Below are 25,721 nucleotides of genomic sequence, written 5' to 3' on the forward strand. Positions count from 1 at the left end.
GCGCATATCGATAGGCTTCAGACCCTCCACGACCAGCTCTGCCACCCCGGAGTCACCAGACTCTACCATTTCATTAAGGCCCGCAACCTGACCTACTCCATCGAGGAGGTCAGGACCATGACCAGGAACTGCCAGACCTGTGCGGAGTGCAAACCGCACTTCTATAGGCCGGACCGAGCAAGCCTGATCAAGGCCACCCGCCCCTTCGAGCGCCTGAGCATCGACTTTAAGGGGCCCCTCCCGTCCTCTGACCGTAATGTGTACTTCCTCAACATCGTTGATGAGTACTCCCGTTTCCCCTTTGCCTTCCCCTGCCCCGACATGACCAGTAGCACGGTCATTAAGTGCCTGAATGCCCTCTTCGCCTTGTTCGGGTTCCCGAACTATATACACAGCGACCGGGGCTCCTCCTTCATGAGCGAGGAACTCCGGCAATTCCTCCTAGAGAGAGGTATTGCAGCAAGCAGGACCACCAGCTACAACCCCAGAGGTAACGGTCAGGTGGAAAGAGAGAACGCGACGGTATGGAAGGCCGTCCTCTTAGCCTTAAAGTCTAAGGGCCTCCCAACCTCCCGCTGGCAAGAAGTCCTCCCGACAGCGCTGCACTCCATCCGGTCATTACTTTGCACGGCCACTAACACCACCCCCCATGAACGAATGTTCGTTTTCCCCAGGAAGTCGACTACGGGAACCACTCTACCAACCTGGCTGACCGCCCCGGGGCCGGTCTGGCTGCGGAAACACGTGAGGACCCATAAAACGGACCCCCTGGTCGAGAGGGTGAACCTCCTGCACGCCAACCCCCAGTACGCCTACGTGGCGTACCCAGACGGGCGGGAGGACACTGTCTCCCTACGAGACCTCGCACCCTCAGCCGATCCGGAAACACCGCCACCACCCCCCCCAACCTCAGTCCAGGTAGACGGCATGCCGGAACCCCACGAGCCCTCGCCGACCACGCAAACACCAGCATCAACACCGGATAAGGCACCAGCACCGGATAAGGCAACACCACCGCTGCGGCGATCGGAGAGGCTTACGAAGCCTCCGGACAGACTGACCTACCAGAATTGGTAGTACACTTCACCCCGCCGGACTTAATTCTAAACAAGGGGTGAATGTGGTAAACCACGTTCACTATTGTATCACTGTTAGTAGTTAGCACTGTTCACCACTGTTCGTTATAACTGTATCACTGACCACTATTGTATCACGGTACGAGGTCGCCTCTTGCCACACTGCTATACCTGGGATGACCACTGCCGACTCCGCCTTGGCTCCACCCACCAGGCCAGGTATAAAGGTGAGCGACTGGCTGGTATTCCTCCTGCTTGGATCGGATCACCCACGAGAGTGGGCTCTGTTATTTAGTCAATAAAAACCTTTAGTCACCTTCGTAACTCTTCGCCTTTTATTGGAGGAATTGATAGGTATATCACTTTGTAAATGTGGATAGGGTTCCTGCCTCTACCACCCTTTCAGGCAGTGAGTTCCAGACCCCCACAACCCTCTGGGTGAAGAAATTTCCCCTCAAATCCCCTCTAAACCTTCCCCCAATTACTTTAAATCTGTGCCCCCTGGTTTTTGACTCCTCTGCGAAGGGAAATAGATCCTTTCTAACAACTTTATCTAAGCCCCTCATAATTTTATACACCTTAATAAGGTCTCCCCTCAGCCTCCTCTGTTCCAAGGAAAACAGACCCAGCCTATCCAGTCTTTCCTCATAGCTAAGATTCTCTACTCCCAGCAACATCCTTGTAAATCTCCTCTGTACCCTCTCTAGTGCAATCACATCTTTCCTGTAATGTGGTGACCAGAACTGCATTCAACCTCTAGCTGAGGCCTAACTAGTGTTTTATACAGTTGAAGCATAACCCCCCTGCTCTTGTATTCTATGCCATGGCTAATAAAGGCAAGCATTCCGTGTGCCTTCTTAACCACCTTATCTATTTGGCCTGCTACCTTCAGGGATCTGTGGATATGCACTCCAAGGTCCCTTTGTTCCTCTACACTACTCAGTGTCCTACCATTTAATGTGTATTCCCTTGCCTTCTTAGTCCTCCCCAAATGCATTACCACACACTTCTCCGGATTGAATTCCATTTGCCACTGTTCTGCCCACCTGACCAATTTATTGATATCTTCCTGCAGTCTATAGCTTCCTTCTTCAGTATCAACCACACAGCCGATTTTATCATCTACAAACTTCTTAATCATACCCCCTATATTCAAGTCAAGATCGTTGATATATACCACAAAAAGCAAGGGACCTAGTACTGAGCCCTGCGGAACCCCACTGGAAACAGCCTTCCAGTCACAAAAACACCCATCAACCATTACCCTCTGCTTCCTGTCTCCGAGCCAGTTTTGAATCCAACTTGACACTTTGCCCTGGATCCCATGGGCTTTTAACTTCGCGACCAGTCTGCCGTGTGGAACCTTATCAAAAGCCTTGCTAAAGTCCATATACACTACATCAAATGCACTACCCTCATCTACCCTCCTTGTTACCGTCAAAAAATTCAATCAAGTTTGTCAGACACGACCTTCCCTTAACAAATCCGTGCTGACTATCCTTGATTAATCCGTGTCTTTCTAAATGAAGATTTATCCTGTCCTTCAGAATTCTTTCCAATAATTTTCCCACCACCGAGGTTAGGCTGACTGGCCTGTAATTACTCGGTCTATCCTTTTCTCCCTTTTTAAACAAGGGTACCACATTAGCAGTCCTCCAGTTCTCCGGCACCACACCTGAAGCCAGTGAGGATTGAAAAATGATGGTCAGGGCCTCTGTTATTTCCTTTTTTGCTTCGCTTAACAGCCTGGGATACATTTCATCTGGGCCTGGGGATTTATCCACTTTTAAAGCTGCTAAGTCCCTTAATACTTCCTCTCACTATGTTTATTTCATCTAATATTTCACACTCCTCCTCCCCGATAGCAATGTCTGCTTCGCCCCTCTCCTTTGTGAAAACAGACGCAAAGTTTTCATTAAGAACCCTACCGACGTCTCCCGCCTCCACACACAGATTACCCTCATGATCTCTAATAGGCCCTACCCTTTCTTTAGTTATCCTCTTACTCTTAATATATTTATAAAACATCTTTGGGTTTTCCTTGATTTTACTTGCCAAGAATTTTTCATGCTCTCTCTTTGCTTTCCTAATACCATTTTTAATTGCACCCCTGCACTCCTCTAAAGATTCTGGAGTATTGAGCCCTTGGTATCTGTCATACGCCTCCCTTTTTTTGCTTTATCCTACCCTGTATGTCTCTAGACATCCAGGGGGCTCTAGGTTTGTTAGTCCCACCTTTTTTCTTGGAGGTGGGCGGAACTTACGGCAAACCAAGTCTGTTTACTCAGCAAACGACAGATGTAGCCTGTTTAAACACAGTCTCCACGCACTGTAGCAAACAGAACTCATGACCTAAAGTCTCCCCGATAAATGCAGGGTTATTTCTCCAGCACAACGCAGTGAGCGGAGAGGATCATTACAGAACACAAATTATCCATGTAAACTCAATCCCAGTCACTTACAGCAGTGATTGACAGGGGAATTACCCAATCATCGCTGGCACATTGGGGGCGAGTGACCTCCTTCTGTGCTATAAAATTCTATGGTTGTAAAAAGAGCGCACAGAGGAAGTTAAACCCCTAGGCGGAGATATATCCAGTGGGCACACTGCACATCACATTAGCGGTGGGCCCCGTCATCGTCAGGAGCAGGAACTGAAGTTTGATGGATAGCTGCTATACAAACAAACCATTGGAAGTTCCGGAGCTCACATCTGGCAGTAATCTGACAAGTCAATCATCACGATTCAATACAAAATAGGAACTACTCCGTATCTCTAAATCTGTCTTGATTTTAAGACAAGAGAGGAATGCGATGGATTATTGGGCACAGTCATAGCAGAGACTCAGCGTAGAAACGGCACTTTGCTTGCAAGCTTTACACTCAGGCCTCAAAAGCCATCACGAAGCTGAAAAATCAGTAAAAACTGATCACTGCTCCAGATTTGTGTCCTCCCATCCCTGGTGGTTTTATTTACTGTCGGTGGCCCAGGAATTTCTGAATGTTTTAGTATGCGGAGGTGCGCTCTAAAACTTTACAGTCAATATTCTCTCTCAGGATAAGCAAACACCATCATCTCCAGAAATAGTCCAAATCCACCAAATATAAAAGGCAACTGGAGCAGTGCCTTGTGGGCACCAACATGGCCGAACCTAAAGCTTGTTTTTTGTTGCGCTCAAATTATTTTTAAGAGTAGTGACGTTTGATATGTTACCACCGGGAGACACCAGGACGGAGAGCTGATCCCGAGGAGCACAAATCATAAGGTCATCAGCAACTCCAAAACCCAGCCTGCACATAACTCAAACAATCCCCGACATTGTAGTTACAAACATGAACACCCGCTAGCTCTCGAGCAGTGAGGTTATTCAGTACGATAGCAAAATACTGCAGATGCTGTACCCTGTTGTCAAGCTGCCAAGTTCAGGATGACCTTACAGAAAAAATTGAGGAGAGTAAAGCAAATTCTGCCGTTTCAAAATCCTAAGGACAAATTCAACCTGACCAAGGTGTGGGATTTCCACGTTACTGGTGTGACCACTAATGGTACAGTGGTGTCATATGAATTTCAATAGAGTTGCATTTCTGTCTATATCTACTTGAAATTTAAAAGCACTCAATTCAACACAAGACATTCAAGTTGATGGGTAAATCGTGGAGGCTGTGAACGATGTCATCTACCCCGGGCCCTCTCTGGTCACCTCGCCCACCGGGCCCTCTCCGGTCACCACGCCCACCGGGCCCTCTCCGGTCACCATCGCCCACCGGGCCCTCTCCGGTCACCATCGCCCACCGGGCCCTCTCCGGTCACCATCGCCCACCGGGCCCTCTCCGGTCACCATCGCCCACCGGGCCCTCTCCGGTCACCATCGCCCACCGGGCCCTCTCCGGTCACCATCGCCCACTGGATTCTCTCTGATCACCTCGCCCACCGGATTCTCTGGTCACCTCGCCCACCTCAGAGACAAAGTTCCTGTAAACCGGGCACTGAAGCTTGGGAATCAGGTCAGGAAGGAACACCGACCCGCTGCGGATTGGAGGAGACCTCGGTTAACCTGGAGATATCAGATTGATGAAGATCCAGTGGGACTCTCTGACACCTGGAACATAGACAAACAGTCAAGGTCGGTCGACGCTGCTGACCTTTGCTGTCTAAGTGTAATTGTGTACAGAGTGTGGACTTTGTCTTTTCAAACCTGGGTTGTTTTGAACATCAGCTACACCAGACTGGGCTATCGAACACTGGTGCTTACAATTCCGACACCGGTGGAGATAGCGGTGGGAGCAATCCGAGCTGATTAAGAGCATCACATACGGAGTACATTACACAATATTAAAGGATTAGAGGCTTAAGTTTAATTTTCTGCCACAACAAGCTTATTGGTATCAAATGCGGAATTACTTTGGTCACAACATTACTGTAACAATAACATGGTGCAACTGCAGCAGCAGATCAGCTAAAACTTCATCCTAATGATAGAATTAACTTGACTTAAATTTCTATCCCATCTTCATTTTTTGAGGGGGTCGATGAGGGACAATGGAACCAGATTTCAGTTAGCTTGGCGAAAAGTAGGACCTTGCAACATCATTCTATTGGTTCAGAGAAACTGCAGACCTTGAATGGAATGCCTCATACTCACTGCGTTAATCCAGTGACCTCATGGAGACAAAACTACCAGCAAGACAGGCTCATGATTCCATGGAGATTAGAGACTGCTCACCATTTTGGTAGCTGGGATGAGGAACTTCAATTATGTGAAGAGACTAGAGAAAGTGGGGTTGTTCTCCTTAGAGCAGAGAAGGTTAAGGGAAGATTTATAGAGGTATTCAATGTTATGAAGGGTTTTGATAGTTATTCACTCTGTTTCCACTGGCAGGAGAGTCAGTAACCAGAGGACACAAATTTAAGATAATTGGCAAACGAACCAGAGGGGAGATGAGGAGATTTTTTTTTTACACACGGGGAATTATGATAATCTGGATTGCTCTGCCTGAAAGGGTGGTGGAAGCAAATTCAGTAGTAACTTTCAACAGTGAACTGAATATATACTTGAAAAGAAAAAAATTGCAGGGCTATGGGGAAAGAGCAGAGGAGTGGAACTAATTGGATAGCTCTTTCAAAGAGCTGGCACAGCCACGGTGGGCCGAATGGCCTCCTCTTGATTCTATGGTTCTTTCTCCAAACCCGAAGATTACTGGTAGCTCTTGTAGCTTGGGTACTGGGAGGCATGCACCAGGAGGGAGTAAAGCTGCTGAGTTGCCTCATCTCCCTATTAACGCCAAGAAATTGGGCAATGGCTACCTTCAAAAGTCAAATAGAACATTAGTTATGTTGGCTTGAAACACCTTCTAACAGAGGGTTGGGACAAACACCACCACAGGTGTCAGCCATGGCTCAGTGGTACTCAGTGACTATTGCCTCGGAGTCAGAAGGTTGTAGGATCAAGGCCCACTCCAGAGACTGGAGTATATAATCTAGGCTGACACGCCAATGCAGGACTGAAGGAGCACTGCAGTGTCGGAGGTGCCGTCCTTCGAATGGGACGTTAAACCGAAGCCTCATCTGCCCTCTCAGGTGGACGTAAAGGATCCCATGGCACTATTATGAAGAGGTACAGGGGAGTTCTCCCCGGTGTCCTGGGCCAATATTTATCCCTCAACCAACATCACTAAAATCAGATTATCAGGTTGCTGTTAGTGGGATCTTGCAGTGTGCAAATTGGCTGCCCCGTTTCCTACATTACATCAGTGGGTACACTTCAAAAGTACGCCATTGGCTGTAAAGCGCTTTGGGACGTCCTGAGGTTGTGAAAGGCGCTATATAAATGCAAGTCTTTCTGTTTTTTTTCCTCTCTTCTTTGCACCAGCTTGGTTTGTGCCGATTTCATTCTGTTAAGATGGGATACAGGGGGAAACTGCTTCGTTTGCTGTCGCATCATGTTAAGGTCCCTTGTTTGCTGATTTACATTGGCAGTAAATTTGTGGGAAAATCATGATGCCATCAGGTGCCTATGATTACTTGACTCAAGCAATTACCGTGACGTTTTTATGTATTTTTGAACATGTGTAACTAATTCCCAAGCAACCTCGGAGAGTGGACTGGGAACGCAAAAAATAACTCCAGTGGAAATCAGTTCAACCGAGAAAACTGCCAATGTCAAAGGGGTTTGTTCTGTGCCACCAGCTGTCAAGTCCTGCTAAATACAGAACTCTCCCCACTCATGAGGCAATGGGAAGGACACTCCTAGCAATTAATGTTGAGAAGCACATTTTTTAAATGAATTACTGTATTTGGACTGTTTGGTTTGGCTCACACAATTTCCTCTGAGAAAAGGTCAGAGGTCAGACTTCAGCTGCTTTGCATCAATGCAGCACAACACCAATGACAGCTTCCACCTAGAAACTTGTGCCCAATACAACTATTTTTCCCGTTGGAGCAGGTGATCAAATTTATTCTCCTTTCTGTCCCGTTTCCAGCTGTTTTCATAGCCTGAGAGAACAGGCAGGCAAACTGCTTGCAGCTAACTGGTAATACCGTTCCCCTGGATCGCTGAGAGGCAAGTAGATTGACGGAGGGGCAGCGGGTTACTGACAAGTCACCATCAGCCTGTACAGCTGCAGCCCTCTTGAGATTCAACTCATCATGAGGGCCCCAAAACTGCACTAGGCACAAGCCCATGTCCCTTTCTAATGGCTCCTCTAATACCCTTTTTGTTAGGTAAGGGTATCAAGGAATATGGAGCAAAAGCAGCAAAATGGAGTTAAGGTGCAGATCGGTCATGATCTGATTGAATGGCGGACCAGGCCCGAGGGACTGAGTGGTCTACTCCTGTTCCTCAACAAATGATTCAATAAATGCTACTCTAACTTTATATTGTGTTTGTTCATCCAGAGCATCTGCTGAAAGTCAGACAGTAATCGTTTTGCAGTTAAGGCTAATGTTTTGTATAAATAAAAACTCATAATAGATCTTGGGAGAAAATGCTACTGAAGCCATTTAGACCAAAATCAATCAGTTGCCAGGATAGGGTTATGATGGGCTATCATCATAAGCAAAGGTTGACAACTCTAATTGGATGGATTCCTGGAAGTTTCATTACATGACATCCTGCTCCCGCCATCCTACCCCCGCGCTCCCACCACCCTGCCCCCGCCATCTTCCCCACCACCCTGCCCCCGCCATCTTCCCCCACCACCCTGCCCCCGCGCTCCCGCCATCCTACCCCTGCGCTCCCACCACCCTGCTCCCACCACCCTGCCCCCGCCATCTTCCCCCACCACCCTGCCCCCGCGCTCCCGCCATCCTACCCCTGCGCTCCCACCACCCTGCTCCCACCACCCTGCCCCCGCCATCTTGCCCCCACCACCCTGCCCCCGCGCTCCCGCCATCTTGCCCCCACGCTCCCGCCACCCTGCCCCCGCTACCCTGCCCCCACTGGTCTACCCAACATGTCCATCCTCACGGCTCACTGTCTTCCCATGCCAATTGGAAAGTCTCTTCATGACTCAATTAAATGATTCTTAAATGGTCAAACAGCCTTTTACCCCCAACTCCTGTATATTTATAACTAATAAATTACTGTTTTCAAAGAAAATGAAAAAAAAAGTATTTCTTTTTTTTATTTTTAACGCTCCTGTGACTTTTCTCCTGGGTCGCTGGCAGCAGCGTCCTGGAGATTAATCTTCAGTTCCTGGAGACTCCGGGGCAATTCTCGTGGGTTGGCAGCCAATGTTCCCTTTAAGCTGCGTGGCTGCACAGCGGTCTGAGCTACCGTGCAGCCGGCTCACGGGCTTTCCAATAGAAGAACGGTGCATGCGCGGAATTTTGAATGGCCCGTTAAAGGGGCCGCGCGACCCAAGAAAATGAAAGGGGAACATTGTTGGCAGCCCTATCATAAGCCCAGGGGACTTTCTTAATGTCAATGGAACGCAACCTACTCATCTAATTGCAGGAGGACAACTGACACAGAGCGTGTCTGGTTAATAATCCGCTATGAGGTCGGTGCTGCTATTGGCCAGAAACACATCACCGGCCATTGAAGTTGATGGAGAAAGGACTGACTGAACTGACCGGCATGAACTGCGCCAGTTCTTTTCTCAAAAACATTGCCCTATAGTTTGCTGTTTGTGGTGAACTATATTTCAGGTTATTGGCATAGGGAATGTTTTGAAAACTCAAGCTCCTACTTGTCCAAGAGCTCTTCTCCAACCACCGACAACAGATTCTCAGCAGGCCGCAGACTCTACAATTATTGTCTAGACTCACACAATAGGGCGGTGTGGAAAGATCCCATGAAGATCTGTTCCGACAGGTAGATGTACAGCTGAACAGTGAGGAAAAACCATTGCCACGCATTAAGATTGAGCAGTGGGTGTGGTATTGAGCTGCACTAAGCAGGAAGGTCTCAACATCAATGACTGGTCTGTGTTCAGTTAATCCAGCTCAGGCACAGTGGTAGTGGAGACGATTGAATTGGCTTCTGTTTTCTAGGTCGGAGTTGGGGGGGGGGCGAGAAATCAGGCAGGGCTCCCAGTCCTGTTTGACTATTAGTCATTTCTGCTGGGAAGTGCGTGTGAGTGGACATGGGGCAAGAATACTTCTCCTCTCTTGCCCCCCACCCAGTCAAATAGTTTGTCAACTCTTATTGTGTAGGCTCGTGCATAAGGAATGGCCACTTGGGTGAGATGCTAGAGGTCTGTCAACACCCATTGAACTGTACCTCAGCTTCATCTTCAGGTGACGAGGGAAGCCAATTCATTATTGTTACAGCATCCCTTTCTAATAAAGGGTTACTCTTGCCGCCTGTATCAAAGGCTTTTTTTTTCTTTTTACATACAATTCTTTGCTTGGTGGTAGATTGTGGGTGTCTCCAGTTGGCAACACAATGAATTGCTCATCTTGGTCACACTGGCGTAGAGCCACTGAGTGGAGGCCAAAGGCCCCACCCCCCTCACAGAAAGGGAGGATCACTCTCAGTTACACATCTGACAGTGATTTTTTTTAATTCAGTCTCGTGGTTGTGGATGTGGGTGTCACTGGCATTTATTGCTTATCCCTAGTTGCCCTGAGAAGCTGGTGGTGGGCCTTCTTGAACCGCTACAGGTTTAATAAAACTGAGTGGTTTGCTGGGCCACTTCAGAGGGCAGTTAAGAGCCAACCACGTGGGTGTGGGACTGGAGTCACATATAGGCCAGACCGGGTAAGGAAAGCAGGTTTCCTTCCCTAAAGTGAATCAGTTGGGTTTTTACAATAATCTGAGATTTTATTGGTGCCAGCTTTTTATTTCCAGCTAGCTTTTTAAACTGAATTCAAATTCACAAACTGCCATGGTGGGATTTGAATTTATATTCACTGGATTATTAGTCCAGGCCTCTGGATTACTAGTCCAGTAACAGAACCACTGCACCACCGTTCCTCTGTGGTGTTGGGAAAGGCCTGGGAGAGACCATATAAAGAAAAAAACTATCAAAAGAATGAGAAAAGGCTATTTCGTCCATTAAATCGTGTCCCTGTGGTATCCATTCACCCTGTCGTCCAGCCATCTTCTCAGTTGGTGCATGGTGCTAAGTTAAAGGTGGTTGGGGAAGAAAGTATTTATCTTAAACAGTAAATGGAAAATCTCATGCAAAGAGTTTAAATTGCAAGTCCTTTATTTTGCCCCAGTCGCTACCATCCCTACATTACAACAGTGACTGCATTTCATTGGTTGTAAAGCAATTTTGGACATAAAGAACATAAGAAATAGGAGGAGTAGGCCATTCGGCCCCTCGAGCCTGCTCCGCCATTCAATGAGATCATGGCTGATCTTCTGCCTCAACTCCATTCACTGGCCCTATCACCATTTACTAGTCAGAAATCTATCGACTTCTGTTTTGAATATACCCAATGACTGAGCCTCCACAGCCCTCTGGGGTAGAGAGTGCCAAAGATTCACCACCCTCTGTGTGAAGAAATGTCTTTTCATCTCAGTCCTGAATGGCCTACCCTTTATCCTGAGGCTGTGGCCCCTGGTTCTAGACTCCCCAGCCAAGGGAAACGTTCTCCCAGCATCCTATCAAGCCCTGTAATAATTTTGTATGCTTCAATCAGATCCCCTCTCATTCTTCTGAATTCAAGAGAATACAGGCCTAGTTTACTCAATCTCTTCTCATACGACAGTCCCGCCATCCCAGGAATCAATTTCGTGACCTTTCGTTGCACTCCCTCTATGGCAAGTATATCCTTCCTTAGGTAAGGAGACCAAAATTGTACACAGTACTCCAGGTGTGGTCTCACCAAGGCCCTATATAATTGGAGTAAGACTTCTTTACTCCTGTACTCAAATCCTCTTGTAATGAAGGCCAGCATACCATTTGCCTTCCTAATGGCTTGCTGCACCTGCACATTCACTTTCAGTGACTCATGTACAAGAACACCCAGGTCCCTTTGAGCATCTGCATTCCCCAATCTTTCACCATTTAGGAAATACTCTGCCTTTCTGTTTTTTCTACCAAAGTGGATAACTTCACATTTATCCACATTATATTCCATCTGCCATGTTCTCGCCCACTCACTGAGCCTGTCAAGATCACCTTGAAGCCTCTTCACATCTTCTTCACAACTGCCACCTAGCTTTGTATCATCAGCAAATTTGGAAATGTTACATTTAGTCCCCTGATCCAAATCATTTATATAGATTGTGAATAGCTGGGCCCCAAGCACTGATCCTTGCAGTACCCCACTAGTCACAGCCTGCCATCCTGAAAAAGACCCGTTTATCCCTACTCTTTGTTTTCTGTCTGTTAACCAATTCTCAATCCATGCTAGTATATTACCCCCAATTCCATGTGCCCTAATTTTGTTCACCAACCTCTTTGTGGGACCTTATCAAAGGCCTTCTGAAAATCCAGATACACCACATCTACTGGTTCCCCTTTGTCTACTCCACTAGTTACATCCTCAAAGAACTCCAATAGGTTTGTCAAACAGGATTTCCCGTTCATAAATCCATGTTGACTCTGCCCAATCTTACTATTAGTTTCTAAGTTCCCAGTTATTGCATCCTTTATAATTCCAGCATTTTCCCAACTACTGATGTGAGACTAACAGGTCTGTATAGTTCCCCGTTTTTTCTCTCCCTCTTCTCTTAAATAGCGGGGTTACATTTGCTATCCTCCAATCTGCAGGGACCGTTCCAGAATCTATAGAATTTTGGAAGATGACAACCAATGCGTCCACTATCCCAATGGCCACCTCTTTCAAAACCCTAGGACGTAGGTCATCCGGTCCTTGGGATTTGTCGACTTTTAGTCCCATTAACCGGAGGTCATGAAAGGTGCTATATAAATGCAAGTTCTTTCACTTTTTCCCAGGGCACAGCTAAAAAGGTTTCATTTCAGAAATTGTGCCGTGAACAGAGCCCGCCTGAAAACAGTCGTCAAGAGTTGTGAGCGGCCCATTCGCTGTCCGAGAGAGAGAACTGGGTTTCCAGGCCAGTGACGCACAGCTCTACGCTGAAATAAAGCTCGACAGCCTAAAGCGTTCTGAAATCCTTATTCACGCTGCTTTGATCCTTGACCGAAAGCCTTCTGAGAAAGAGCTTTTAATTTGACGGGAGTCTCATGGCAGGAAAAGGGCTGGGGGAGGGTATTAAAGGGGAGTTTGCTGAGTGAGGCACATGGAGCCAAACAAACAATGCTGGAATTATTAATTCAAAACACTGACATTAATAAACATCAAAGCCAGACTGACTGAGGTCAGCAGATCCACTATGGAGCGAGTCAGCTGACTCTCCAAATGATTGACTCCTGTCCAAAATCTATATTTAAAAAAAAAGCCCAGAGTAAATAGTTTCATATAACTGCTTGCTGCTTCACTGGGAAATCCTGTTCACAGTTCCTGTTCAAATGACAAATGCCGATCCCAATGGCGTCATCATAGCATCAACTCTGCAGCAGCACAATAGGTAGAGCACAACTCTTGGGGAAACTCCACTCAATGCAGTTAACCAGCACATGAACAAAGGAGCCTGCAGGGCTCGAGGAGACCGTCATTGGAATTTGTAGACCGCAAAAGACCAAGGTCCACCTAGTTTGTGTTCTACCATCCTGGTAGTCGCATGACAAAATATTAATGGAGTTGTTGACTAATCAAGCTCTATCAATTCATCTACAACAGACCCACACATGATGAGGAAAAACTGGAAGGAAAGATTTACAGCCAATGAAGTACTTTTAAAGTGTAGTCACTGTTGTAATGTAGGAAACACGGCAGTCTATTTGCACACAGCAAGATCCCACAAACAGCAATGTGATAATTACCAGATAATCTGTTTAAGTCATGTCGGTTGAAGGATAAATATTGGCCAGGACATCAGGAGAACTCCCCTGCTGTTCCTCAAAATAGTGCCAAGGGATCTTTTATGTCCACCTGACAGGGCAGACGGGGGCTCGGTTTAACATCTCATCTGAAAGACGGCACCTCAGACAGTGCAGCTCTCCCTCAACACTGCACTGGAGTGGCTAGATGGTAAGTATGCTACACTTACCATATCTCATGTCTCAAATTACTCATATACCCATCCCAAAATATTATTTTCCGACAGTCCATCTTGCCATTTCCCAAACCTGGAAGGATACCATGCACTACTGGATCTCCCATCTTGGGCAACTACTTATCCAGTTGCCTCTTGAAGTTGCCGACACCAAACACCTAAAAAACAGATGACCATTTATTTCATTGCTGTTTGTGGGACCTTGCTGTGCACAAATTGGCTGCTGCATTTCCTATATTACAACAGTGACTACACATCAAATGTATTTCATTGGCTGTAAAGCACTTTGGGATGTTATGAGGTTGTCCAAAGCGCTATATAAATGCAAGTTCTTTCTTTGTGTGTCAACATTGAAGAATAGATTGGATAGGTGGATGAAGAAAGAGAAGCTGAAGAGATATGGGAACCGGGTGGGTTTAGAACTACGTGAAGGGTAAATGCTGACAGACTGCTTGGGCTGAATGGCCTGTTGTAATTTCTATGTGTACGAGCTTTTCAGTATCGCAGTGCAGGACAGACTGAGCTGCGGAATTTCTTACACCATTTAGTCGCACAAGCTGTCAGATTTTGCTTCCTCTGAAGACTGAATTTCTTTTCTTCATTCTGCAAATCCAGAAGGAGCCCTGTGGGGATGGCACTGCATGTGAGGCTGCTGTCCTGTACCAGTACTTCACAGCAGCCAGCAGTGATCTCAGGATGCTGCAATGTTGAAGAAATGTCTGGAAGGGGCATGTTCTCACTGGCCTACAAATTCAATTCCCCAACTTCCCAGCCCTTGGCAGCAACTTAACTTCATCTGGAAACCTCACTATGATTCTCGTAATGGGACATTGACTTCATCAACTGTATTCACACGACACTGATCTCATTGACCTCGATAACTGTACATTGACTCCAAAAAAAAAATTCAGACACTGATTTCATCGACCGCATTGACTGATCGTGGACCTCACGAGTTTAGGCTGCATTACTCTAGGGAGGAGAGGAATTTTCCGGTTTCACACTCCCGACTGGGAGCTCATCCACTGGGGAGCGACTGTCGAGAATCTGGTCACACGCCATGCAGGCTTCTCCGACCAATTGCTGGTTTGCATTCCAGCAGGCGAAGCTTTCAGAAGTTTACCTCTTAGACGCCCACTCCAGGTCCAGTGGCCGCACCTTCGACAAGATTGAACTTTGGTTAAAGAAAATAACCCCGGCAGGAACTCTCATCATACCATAGGCCTCTGCCCTCTCGGGAATATCCACTACATTTAAGCCTACATTCCGTTTAAACCAAAAAACAAAATATAAACTGCGGACACCGGAAATCTGAAACACAAACTGAAAATACAGGAAACCCTCAGCAAAGTCCGGGAGTATTTGTGGAGCCAAAACTAATTTCTGACCAATAGTCTGCACCTGAAAGGTCAACTCCTCCATTCGCACCACAGAGGCCGAGGGTTTTCAGCATCTTCTGTTTCCGATTCTCCGGGAGGGTGAACTTCCTCGAGGCTTCGCCCACTCTGCTGCCATAACTTTGCCATAACTATGGCAGAAGCCTGGTTTGCCAGCATAAAGGGGGATTCTGCCGAACTCGCTCCGAAGTTTCGGCGGTGGAGCGGGACAAGGCTCGAGGAAATTTGCCTCCTTCATTCCCTTTCCTTACTAGGTCTTTGTAAGTTTGCCGCGGTAAGCTGCCATCGTGCATCTTTCCTTCATGTCAGCCGTGGCTAGCACACTTGCCTCTGAGTTAGAAGGTTGTGGGTTCAAGTCCCACTCCAGAGACTTGAGCACATAAAGCTTGGCTGACGCTCCAGGGGAGTGCTGCACTGTCGGAGGTGCCGTCTTTCGGATGAGACATTAAACCGAGGCCCCGTCTGCTCTCTCAGGTGGACGTAAAAGATCCCGTGGCACTATTTCAAGAACAGCAGGGGAGTTATCCCCAGTGTCCTGGCCAATATTTATCCCTCAACCAACATAACAAAAACAAATGATCTGGTCATTATCACATTGCTGTTTGTGGGAGCTTGCTGTGTGCAAATTGGCTGCCGTGTTTCCCACATTACAACAGTGACTACATTCTGAAAGTACTTCATTGGCTGTAAAGCGCTTTGAGTGAAAGGCGCTATATAAATGCAAGTCTTTCTTTTCCCCCTACTCTCCTGCGGGCATCGGCTCACGCTGGGGTAAAATTCCACAAATGCAGCACGTCCTCCAGTACCTCTTCAAAGGTGACTTTAGATGATAAAGCACCAGCAGGGTACCTGACCGTGGAAGGTTGGGGGGTGGGGGGTGAATCACATCGGATTCCGATCCTGTGCTCACTCAACATCCACATGCGCGTACACGTTCCAGCCGGGGTGCTGGTTTGCCGTCAAGGAGTGGGAACCCTGTCCGACTCTCCCAGGGCCTAACCAGGGGCACTGAGGCTAATGACAGCATTCTTCCTGCTGGAGATCAGATAACTCAACATAGACGGTGGATTAACGCCGAGACATTCCTGATCCTCACAGCTCATTTACCCACCGAGCTCTCAGTTCAGGGGCTTTCCAGCACTTCAGCTGCACCTCATTTCACGGAAGAAGGAACAAGTTCATGCAGATACCACAAACCGTAAAAAAAAAACAAGTACTTTGATTCCATCTGCTCGTTTATTGATAGAGGCAGAATGATGGCAATCCAACGCCTCCTACAGTCTTCATCAATCCCCATCAGTCTGGAGTGGAGACTGCCGTGCAGCTGCAGCTAGTCCCCAATGGTGAGGTCAGCAGGGAAGACACAATGACCACAACATAGATACGGACAAGGAAGCTCCTCTTAGCTTATTCATCGAGACTCTTCCCCAATCCCAACAGCCAACTGTTTCTTAAATGATTTCAAGGTTTTTGCCTCCACTGCCCACCATCAGCAGGACAAAACATTTTAAAATTCAAATTTAAGCAGCATTGCATGCTCAGAAACTCATTCAATCATACAGCACAGAAGGAGGCCATTCGGCCCATCGTGCCTGTCGCAGCTCCTGGAAAGAGCTATCCAATTTGTTCTACTCCCCCGCTCTTTCCCTATAGCCCTGAAAATGTTTCCTATCCAGGTGATTATCCAATTCCCTTTTGAAAGTTACCATTGAATCTGCTTCCACCGCCCTTTCAGGCAGTGCATTCCAGATCACAACTCACCGTGAAAAAATTCTCCTCATCTCCGCTCTAGTTGATCTTGTGCGGGGGAAATGGAGCACTTTTCATTGTATGTCAGCATCAAGGACCCCCAGTGTCACGTACAGCACAGGTTAGATGCAGAGTAAAGCCCCCTCTAGACAGTCCCAACAATATACCTCAGCTCCAATCCCTACTGCACCAGTGTGGCTGCTTTCCAACCATTACGTGGCCTTTACTTTAGTGCGAAATACTGCAGATAAATGACCAGATCATCTGTTGGTTGAGGGATAAATATTGACCAGGACACCGGGGATAGTGCCATGGGATCTTTTACATCCACCCGAGAGGGCAGGTGGGGCCTCGGTTTAACATCTCATCCGAAAGACAGGGGCCTAGAAATTCAGTGCCCTTAGCGCCGATTTTGCGGCGCTAGAGGGCCTAGCGCTGCAATTGGCGCCGGTTCCTAAATTGCCTGGGGCCCTTCCGCGGCGGTAGACCGGTAGCGCTGCGCCGGCACCGATGACGTCATCGGTGTGCGCAGCGTCCCGGTTGCCGTGGTAACCCGGCCCCAAGCCGAAATTCAGTTGCGCCCGCCTCGCCCGTGGCAGGCGCAACTAAGACTCTGGCAACAGAGTCTTCCCCCAGTGTGCGCCGGCGCATAAAGGTGGAGCGGCGGCCGGCCGCGTTCCCGGCGGCCGCCTGCCCGCACCTCCCTTCCCGGACTCCTGCATTCCCCCCCCGCGGCCCTGATCAGTGTCTGATGCGAGCCCGGCACTTCCCCGAGGTGCCGGGCTCAGATGTCGGGGCAATCCGCCGGACAGTTGTCGGCTGCAGGCAGCTCCTCCTTAACAGGAGGAGGAGGCCTGCAGTTCCCCCGCCTGCCGCACCGCATCGGGTGCCGCAGCGGGGGATTAGCGCCGGGAAACCCAAGTTCACGCCCGTTTTGAGGCGCTAAAGGAGGGTTTTAGCGCCCGCCGCCGTCTGGGCCCAGCGCACCCGAATTTTCGTCAGGCGCTGCCGCATTACCGCTGGCGCAAACTTTCTGGCGCTACAGCCCTGGCAAGACCAGAACCCAATTTCTAGGCCAGCATCTCCGACAGTGCAGCACTCCGAGTACTGCACTGGAGAGTCAGCCTAGATTTTGTGCTCAAATCTCTGGAGTGGGACTTGAACCCACAACCTACTGACTCAGGGGAAAGAGTGCTACTCACTGAGCCACAGCCGACAGTGATTTTGCATTCGTCTCGAAGCAGGCTGCACCATCACTGGGTCTCATTCAATGTGGAAGCACTTTTACCCAGAGAAGTGTACGGACTTGCTAGTACAGGAATTGGAACCGCCAGACTGGTGCAGTGATGGACATTGGTCTGAAGTTGTGCCTTCGCCCTATTGTTGGAGTACCAGAGAGGGAACTATATTCTGCAACTGGTGTGTGCTGTACCTGATTGGGATTGCTTGATGTTGGCAGTGAGTATAAAAAATTAGTGACGCTTTGTGATCCGGTTGAAGGATGTCAAGTGCGATTAATGAAACAAAAAATAATCAATAAGATGTAGCGGAAGGTTTTCAGTTTGCTGACTTTAGAAAGATTAAACTGGCATCACTGCACAAGAAACATTATTTCTCCCAGTCCCAACAGGCTCCAGCTGCACAAATCACCCCGTGGAGCCCGGTTATCTGTTCAAACATCAATACATTAGTATGCAAAATGTATGCATCTCCCTGGGGAATGCCCTCACTGTGCTATGGTTTCTCGGTTAAGTTGCAGTACTGTCCCTCAACATGTTGCACAGATCACTTTGCCCAGAATGCAGATAAAATAATTTAAAAGGATACTATTTGGAGGTGCGGGGGATTGTTCTGTCTGCAATTCACGATAAAATCACAACTGTGTTCCTTATAAAATTGTCAGAGTCAGAACGGCACAGAAGGAGGCCATTCGGCTCATCGAGTCCGTGCCGGCTCTCTGTAGAGCAATCCAGTCAGTCCCATTCCCCCGCTCTATCTCCGTAGCCCTGCAAGTTTATTTCCCTCAAGTGCCTATCCAGGCTCCCTTTGAAAACACTGAGTGTCTCTGCTTCCACCACTTCCGTCGGCAGCGAGTTCCAGGTCCTCACCACTCGCTGCGTAAAAAGGTTTTTCCTCACATCCCCCCTGTATCTCTTGCCCAATACCTTAAACCTGTGTCCCCTAGTCCTTGTACCATCAACTAGTGGGAACAGCCTTTCCCCGTCTAGCCTATCCAAACCCCTCATAATCTTGTACACCTCTATCAAATCACCCCTCAACCTCCTTTGCTCTAATGAAAACAAATCCAGCTTCTCCAGCCTGTCCTTGTAGCTAAGATCCCCCATCCCTGGAACCATTCTGGTAAATCTCCTCTGCACCCTCTCAAGGGCCTTCACATCCTTCCTAAAGTGTGGTGACCAGAACTGGATGCAATACTCCAGTTGTGGCCTAACCAGCACTTTATAAAGGTTCAGCATAACTTCTCTACTTTTGTACTCAATACCTCTATTTATGAAGCCCAAGATCCCATATGCTTTGCTAACCACTCTCAATATATCCTGTCACTTTCAGGGACCTATGCACATTAACTCCCAGGTCCCTCTGTCCCTGCACACTCTTTAAAACTGTGCCATTAAGTGTATATTGGCTCTCCCTGTTCCTTCTCTGTATTAAATTCCATCGGTCACTTGTCTGCCCATTCTGCTAGCCTTTCTATGTCCTGTTGCAGTTGATTGGTATCATCCTCACTGTTTGCCACACCCCCTAAGTTTGGTGTCATCTGCAAATTTAGAAATGTTGTTACACATCGAGCAGACCTTGGTTACGAAATTAGAAAAAAACACTCATTAGTTGACAGAGTGAGAATTCTGATGAACTCAGACCTCATCGGGCACACTGCATTCAGTTCTGGGCACCACACCCGAGGAAGGATATATTAGCCTTGGAGGGGATGAAGCATAGATTCACCAGAATGATAACCGGGCTTAAAGAGTTAAGTTATGAGGACAGGTTGCGTAAACTTGGTTTGCAGATCAGCAGATTTTTCTAAGTTAAGAGTAGCAAGGGATATGATCAAAGGTGGATAAATGGAGTTGAGGTACAGATCAGCCATGATCTAACTGAATTGTGGAACAGGTTCAAGGGGCTGAATGGCCTCCTCCTCTTCCTATGCTCCTATGTAGCTGCAAGCTGTACTTTTGGACGATACCATTAGTGCCTAGGCCCATAATGTGACTGAACAATTGCAGGAATGGGCCACTAGGTTATTCACCATCAGCAACTGTAGGCACACTAACCATTGGCAATTTCAGCACAATAATTTAGGGCAGGTTGCCTCGTAACAATGGCCACAAGCCACATGGCAAAATGTAAAATGGTAACTTTTGCAGCATTCCCTAATATCTTGCTCCTAGTTTTGGGAAGAAGCCCTTACCACACAGCTCGGAATATTCCTTTAAAAGCCACCGTCATGTTTCAGGATATTGGGAGCATTTTTCCACAGAAAGGATTGGGAAAGGAGTTACATTTAAAAAGAATTGGGGTCTTTAAAGCAATGTGTGTTCACATGGTGCTTTTTAAAAAAAAACACCTAAGAAAAAAAAAGGTAGTTAAAATGCTAATGATCAAACCATTGGGGTTGTTGCCCCAAGATAGAAAACCTATCTGTTCATTAGCCTGTCGCAATAATTGATAAACACCTCACACCCATTATGTTGGGAAGTCTCTGGTCCTGGGCACTCAGCAGGAATTGTGTGGCATAGGCCCTCTCCTCTGGTTGTGAACATGGAGATAAAAATAGGGGCAGAAACACACACTGAAAGTTAAGTTTTCAAATGGACTGCTCACCCAGTCTCAGAAGGCTCGGATTCAGGAAGTTAGTTTGAAGTTATTTTGTTTAAGTTAAGCAAAGTGACCTACTGATGCCTAGCACATTCACTATTTTGTATTATTCTGCTATTTATTGATTAACTGGAGTCCAATCATTAACCATCGTTCTCTATGTTCACTTGCTGCCTGCCAAATAAAACGGCTTAAGGTTTCATTCTGGCCTCATATCACTTTCCTCATAGCTAAGATTCTCTACTCACGGCAACATCCTTGTAAATCTCCTCTGTACCCTCTCTAGTGCAATCACATCTTTCCTGTAATGTGGTGACCAGAACTGCGCGCGGTACTCTAGCTGAGGCCTAACTACAGGAAACTTTGGTTTATCCGGAGGTTAACTGTCCGGAATGCTCGACCCACCGGCAAAAATCAGGAGCCGTTTCGTTAGGTTTTTTTTCTTCTCATTGCTTTTTTTTCACCAGTCAGGCTCTGCAAGGTCTCGCTGGCTCTGCAAGGTCTCGCTGAAGCTGTTGCTAAGCTACAGAGATGCTTGCAAGGTACGGCCGACTGTTTAGAAGCTGTTGCTAAGCAACAGGGTTTGTTGCCAGATACGGTATGTTTCAACATTAGCGCTGGTTTGTCCGGCAGTTTTGATGGGACGGCAACAGCTCGGTCCCGTCGGTGCCAGATATCACAAAGTTTCCTGTAGTGTTTTATACAGTTGAAGCATAACCCCCCTGCTCTTGTATTCTATGCCACGGCTAATAAAGGCAAGCATTCCGTATGCCTTCTTAACCACCTTATCTACTTGGTGTGACACAGTAGTGTGTTCCACATTCTCACCATTATTTGAGTAAAGAAGTTTCTCCTGAATTATTGGATTTATTAGTGACTATCTTATATTTATGGCCCCTAGTTCTGGTCTCCCCACAAGTGGAAACATCTTCTCTACGTCTACCCTGTCAAGCCCTTTCATAATCTTAAAGACCTCTATCAGGTCATCCCTCAGTCTTCTCTTTTCTAGAGAAAGGCGGCCCAGCCTGTTCAGTCTTTCCTGATAGTTGTACCCACTCAGTTCTGTTATTATCCTTGTAAATCTTTGCTGCACCTTCTCCAATGCTTCTATATCCTTTTTATAATATGGAGACCAGAGCTGTGCACAATACTCTAAAATGATCTAAATTAAGTTTGACAAAACTTCTTTGCATTTGAATTCCAGTCCTCTAGAAATGAATCCCAATGCTTTGTTTGCATTTTCATGGCCTTATTAACCTACGTTGCTACTTTTAATGATCTGTGAATCTGTACCCCTAGATACCTTTGCGCCTCTACCCCATTTAGACTCTTACGTTTAAAGGGGTATGTGGCCTCCTTATTCCTCCTACCAAAATGCATCACCTCACACTTATTTATATTGAAGTTAATTTGCCCTTTACACACCCATTCTGCAAGTTTATTAATATCTTCTTGTATTTTGCCAGTCTCTCATTATTAACTATATCCCCCAATTTGGTGTCGCTGCAAATTTTCCTATTATACTTAATGATTCCCGAGTCCAAATCATTTATGTCATTGATGAACAAAAGTGGTCCCAGCACCGATCCCTGTGGAACACCACTTCCCACCAGTCTGAATAACTAACTTTAAACTGCACTCCCTGTTTTCTGTTTTGTAGCCAGTTTGCAATCCGTTCTGCTACATGTCCCTTGACTCCACCTTAGTCAGGTGTCTACTATGTGGTACCTTATCGAAGGCCTTTTGAAAGTCCATGTATATTACATCCACTGCATTAAATTTGTCTACTCTTTCTGTTATTTTGTCAAAGAATTAAATAAGATTTGTCAAGCATGACCTTCCCTTTTGAAATCTGTGCTGACTACTCAATTACATTTTCGGTTTTTGAATAAAGTTTCCATTATTTTTCCTACCACTGACATTAACGTAACTGGTCTATAGTTCCCATGGATTTGTCCATCTCCCTTTTTAAATATAGGAATAACTTTAGCTGTCTGCCAGTTCTCTGGCACTAGTCCATTTTCTATTGAATTTTTATAGATGTGTAATAATGCGTCTGCTATCTCTTGCCGAGTATGCACGGATTCAATCCATCCGAACCTGGGGTTTATCTGCCCTAAGTTTGTCTAGTTTATTATCTCCCTCCTTTCTATCATAAAAAGTCTTGATATCCTTTGTGATCACTTCTTCTAATATGTCATGTGTCCACCTCGTTAGTCTCCCTGGTAAATACTGAGGCAAAGTAATTATTCATTATTTCTTTGTCATTCAGAGCTAGCATGTTAGCTGTGTGCTGACGGTTACCATGGAGACTGCTATGGAACATTTAGAAGAATTTACTGTATTAAATAGTCCCCATACCATGGGTCACAAAAATGGGCGGGCGTTGGATTTGGTTCTACAATTCCTGAAGTTGAAGCCACCAGTAATATCAGGATTGAGGGGAACTGCATCAAGTGGCGACCCAATGCTTTCAGACAGCAATCAGGCTGCATATCTGTGGCTCATACCTAAACAGTAACTGGGCATCATTGGCAGAAGGTTGCTGGTTTAGAAAGAAAGGCCATGCATTTATATAGCATCCTTTGCAACCTCTGAAGGTCCCAAAGTGTTTACAGCTAATGAAGCACATATAGGGGGAAAAATTCAGTTGGTTTGCGTTTCCTGTTAGTGCCCTAAGAGAGCGCTAATGAGGCGCAAAGCAACTAGTGCCCGGGCGCGGCGATGTTTGCGCTGCTCGCGAAATTGACCAGACATTTTGCGGCGGCGCTAAACACTACTGCCGCGATCTCCTGCGTCGGCAGATCGTGACGTCAGTCGAGCGTGCAGCGTCCCGGACCGGACATTGAGTGGTGCCCCCTGCCTTTCCGCCTGTCGCTAGCAACAGGTTGAGGGGAACGTTTTGCAGTCGGGAAGGGACTGGGGGAGCGCGATTTAAAGGCGGCTGCTTCCTGCCTTTTTTTTGTCTGCGACATTTTTGTGCCAAGCATTCTGAGACACACTTCTGGAGAGATTCAGCGCTGTGTGAAGGAGTTTTGGGTACTGAGCAGCACTTTGCAGGTTCATTTTGATTTGACCTTCCTTGCATCGATTTAGAAGAGACTATGGGGGCTGCACTCTGAGCTCTTTCCCTGGGCCTCTCCATTGTTCTTTCCAGCAGAATTGATGTACAGGTCTCTCCAGGCCGTGATTCAAGGCTGCAATGAGCAGGGTGTGGCTGGAGAGCAAGATCGACCCTACCCTTTAAGAACTGGCCGGCGCCAGTGTGTCTGTGTTCCATTGCTGACTGACATCACCTGAGCTTCGCCAGCGCTCTGAGGGAGCGCTTCGCTCCTCGGCCTTTGTGCCTTAAGAGAGGAGTTTAGTGCTCCAATCACCTCCAGGGGCGATAGAAGCCAAGTTTGCAGTCGGAGGCGATAATTAGCGCCAGGCAGGTAATTGCGCCCCAAATGGGGTGATACCGAATTTCTCCTCCATGAACTTCAGTCCCTGTTGTAATGTAAGAAACGCAACATCAAGGTCCCAGAAAGAGCAATGAAATAATGACCAGGTATTCTGTTGGTTGAGAACTACCCCTACTCTTATTCCACTAGCGCCATGGGATCTTTTACGGCCACCCGAGAGGACCTCGCTTTAACATCTCATCTGAAACACAGCACTTCGGACAATACTGCGCCGAAGTGTCAGCTTGGATTATGTGCCAAAGTCTCTGGAGTGGGACCTGAACCCACAACCTTCTGACTCAGAGGCGAGAGCGCTACCCACTGAGCCAAGGGTGACACCTAAACCATGTTTCTATTTTGGGGCTCTCTAATGAAGTCTAGCAGCCCCTCCGGGTCACTCAAACCTCAAGAAGATCCAAGGCAGCGAGTCAAACTGCATTTCTTGGCAGCAGTGAAAATGCAAGGATGTGTGAGATGAATTAATGATCTACTATCTCAAAATGAGTTGCCCTGTCAAACATCTTAAGGTCATTGTTTGGGAATCTTTGGAGCAGTGACAATTGTTCAGAGCTGAGTTCTGGGAACCTGTTCTCAGCTGGTGTCCTGGTTCCCTGTGCAGATGAATTATGGAGGTAAGAATTTAAATATTTAGAACACTGTGGAAATGAATGGAGTGAGCGCATTAAGTAACAGAACTACCAGAAATTCATCTGAAAATGTTGACTCTGCTACAGTAATTATTACTTTTCATATAAATGCACCAACGAGAGGTGTTTTTACACTACAGCTAATGACCAATGCGCAATCCTTCCACCGTCGCTGATGCTCCACAGCGTAAACGCTGCCGTATTTGGGGAACAATGGCATCATAGACCCATGCATATGTAGAGCTGTGAATGTACCGCTATCTTTTGCCCTGCCAGTACACTTTACACCTAATCCCAGCCTATTACCATCTCGTCTAGCTTCTAATCTCTTTTACTTCTTTTGGTTCTTTTATTCTTTTGTCCGATCGCAGCCCTGCCTTCGATCTAGTTCCTTTTCTCTCCAGTTTTGAAGAAGGGTCAAACCCGAAACGTCAACTCAAATTTCTCTCCACGGATGTTGCCTGACCTGCTGAGTTTTTCCAGCATTTTCTGTTGTTATTGTGAATGTACCTTTTGGTTCGGGCGGCCAGTTTCAGTGCAGTAAATGAGGGCAGCTTTTGCTCCGCATTGTGCAAGGGTCCAACACCAGTGCAAAAGGGGGAGGGGAGGGGAGGCTGACGCACCTGGGGGGGGGGGGGGAAGGGGGAAAGGGGAGGGGAGGCTGACGCACCTGGGGGGGGGGGAAGGAGGGGAGGGGGAGGGCAGCAAACTGAGATCACTCTCCCAAAAAGCAGGATTAAAAGGCCGGTAAGTAAGAGTAATTAGCGTTTCACGCAAACAAGCTGCATTGGAGCTCGTCTATTAGGAGGCCTGTCTATATTCGGGGGGGGGGGGGGGATGAACTTGCTCCGGCAGTTCCAATCTCTAGGTTTGTCTCTCTCTCTGCAGTGTGGTGATGGGGTTTACTATATCCCCAGTGTTTGCCCCAGGACTGTGGTTTTCTGTAGAACTGGCAATCAGCTGATTCTGCCAATCTGGGACTCTGGAGCCTCTCTGCTGCTTTTCTCCACCGTGCTACTTAATGTCAAGCTGT

The 25,721-nt window shown here is 47.2% G+C and overlaps 1 protein-coding gene across 6 annotated transcripts in view; it reads right to left on the reverse strand.

Moving 5' to 3' along the window:
* The window catches only part of eva1ba (eva-1 homolog Ba (C. elegans)), a 98,896-nt gene that overhangs the window by 43,144 nt on the left and 30,031 nt on the right, over positions 1-25,721 (reverse strand). Inside the window, exon 1 of one of the 6 annotated variants that reach the window (XM_085962394.1) lies at positions 14,736-15,171. The exons of the other annotated variants lie outside the window; for them this stretch is intronic. The gene's annotated coding sequence lies outside the window, so the exon portion shown is untranslated. Of the gene's footprint in view, positions 1-14,735; positions 15,172-25,721 lie in introns of those variants that run through there. 6 annotated transcript variants of the gene reach the window in all.

This window comes from Somniosus microcephalus, chromosome 20, assembly GCF_052327205.1.
Source record: "Somniosus microcephalus isolate GS21.2 chromosome 20, FLI_Smic_1.0, whole genome shotgun sequence".
NCBI lineage: Eukaryota > Metazoa > Chordata > Chondrichthyes > Squaliformes > Somniosidae > Somniosus > Somniosus microcephalus.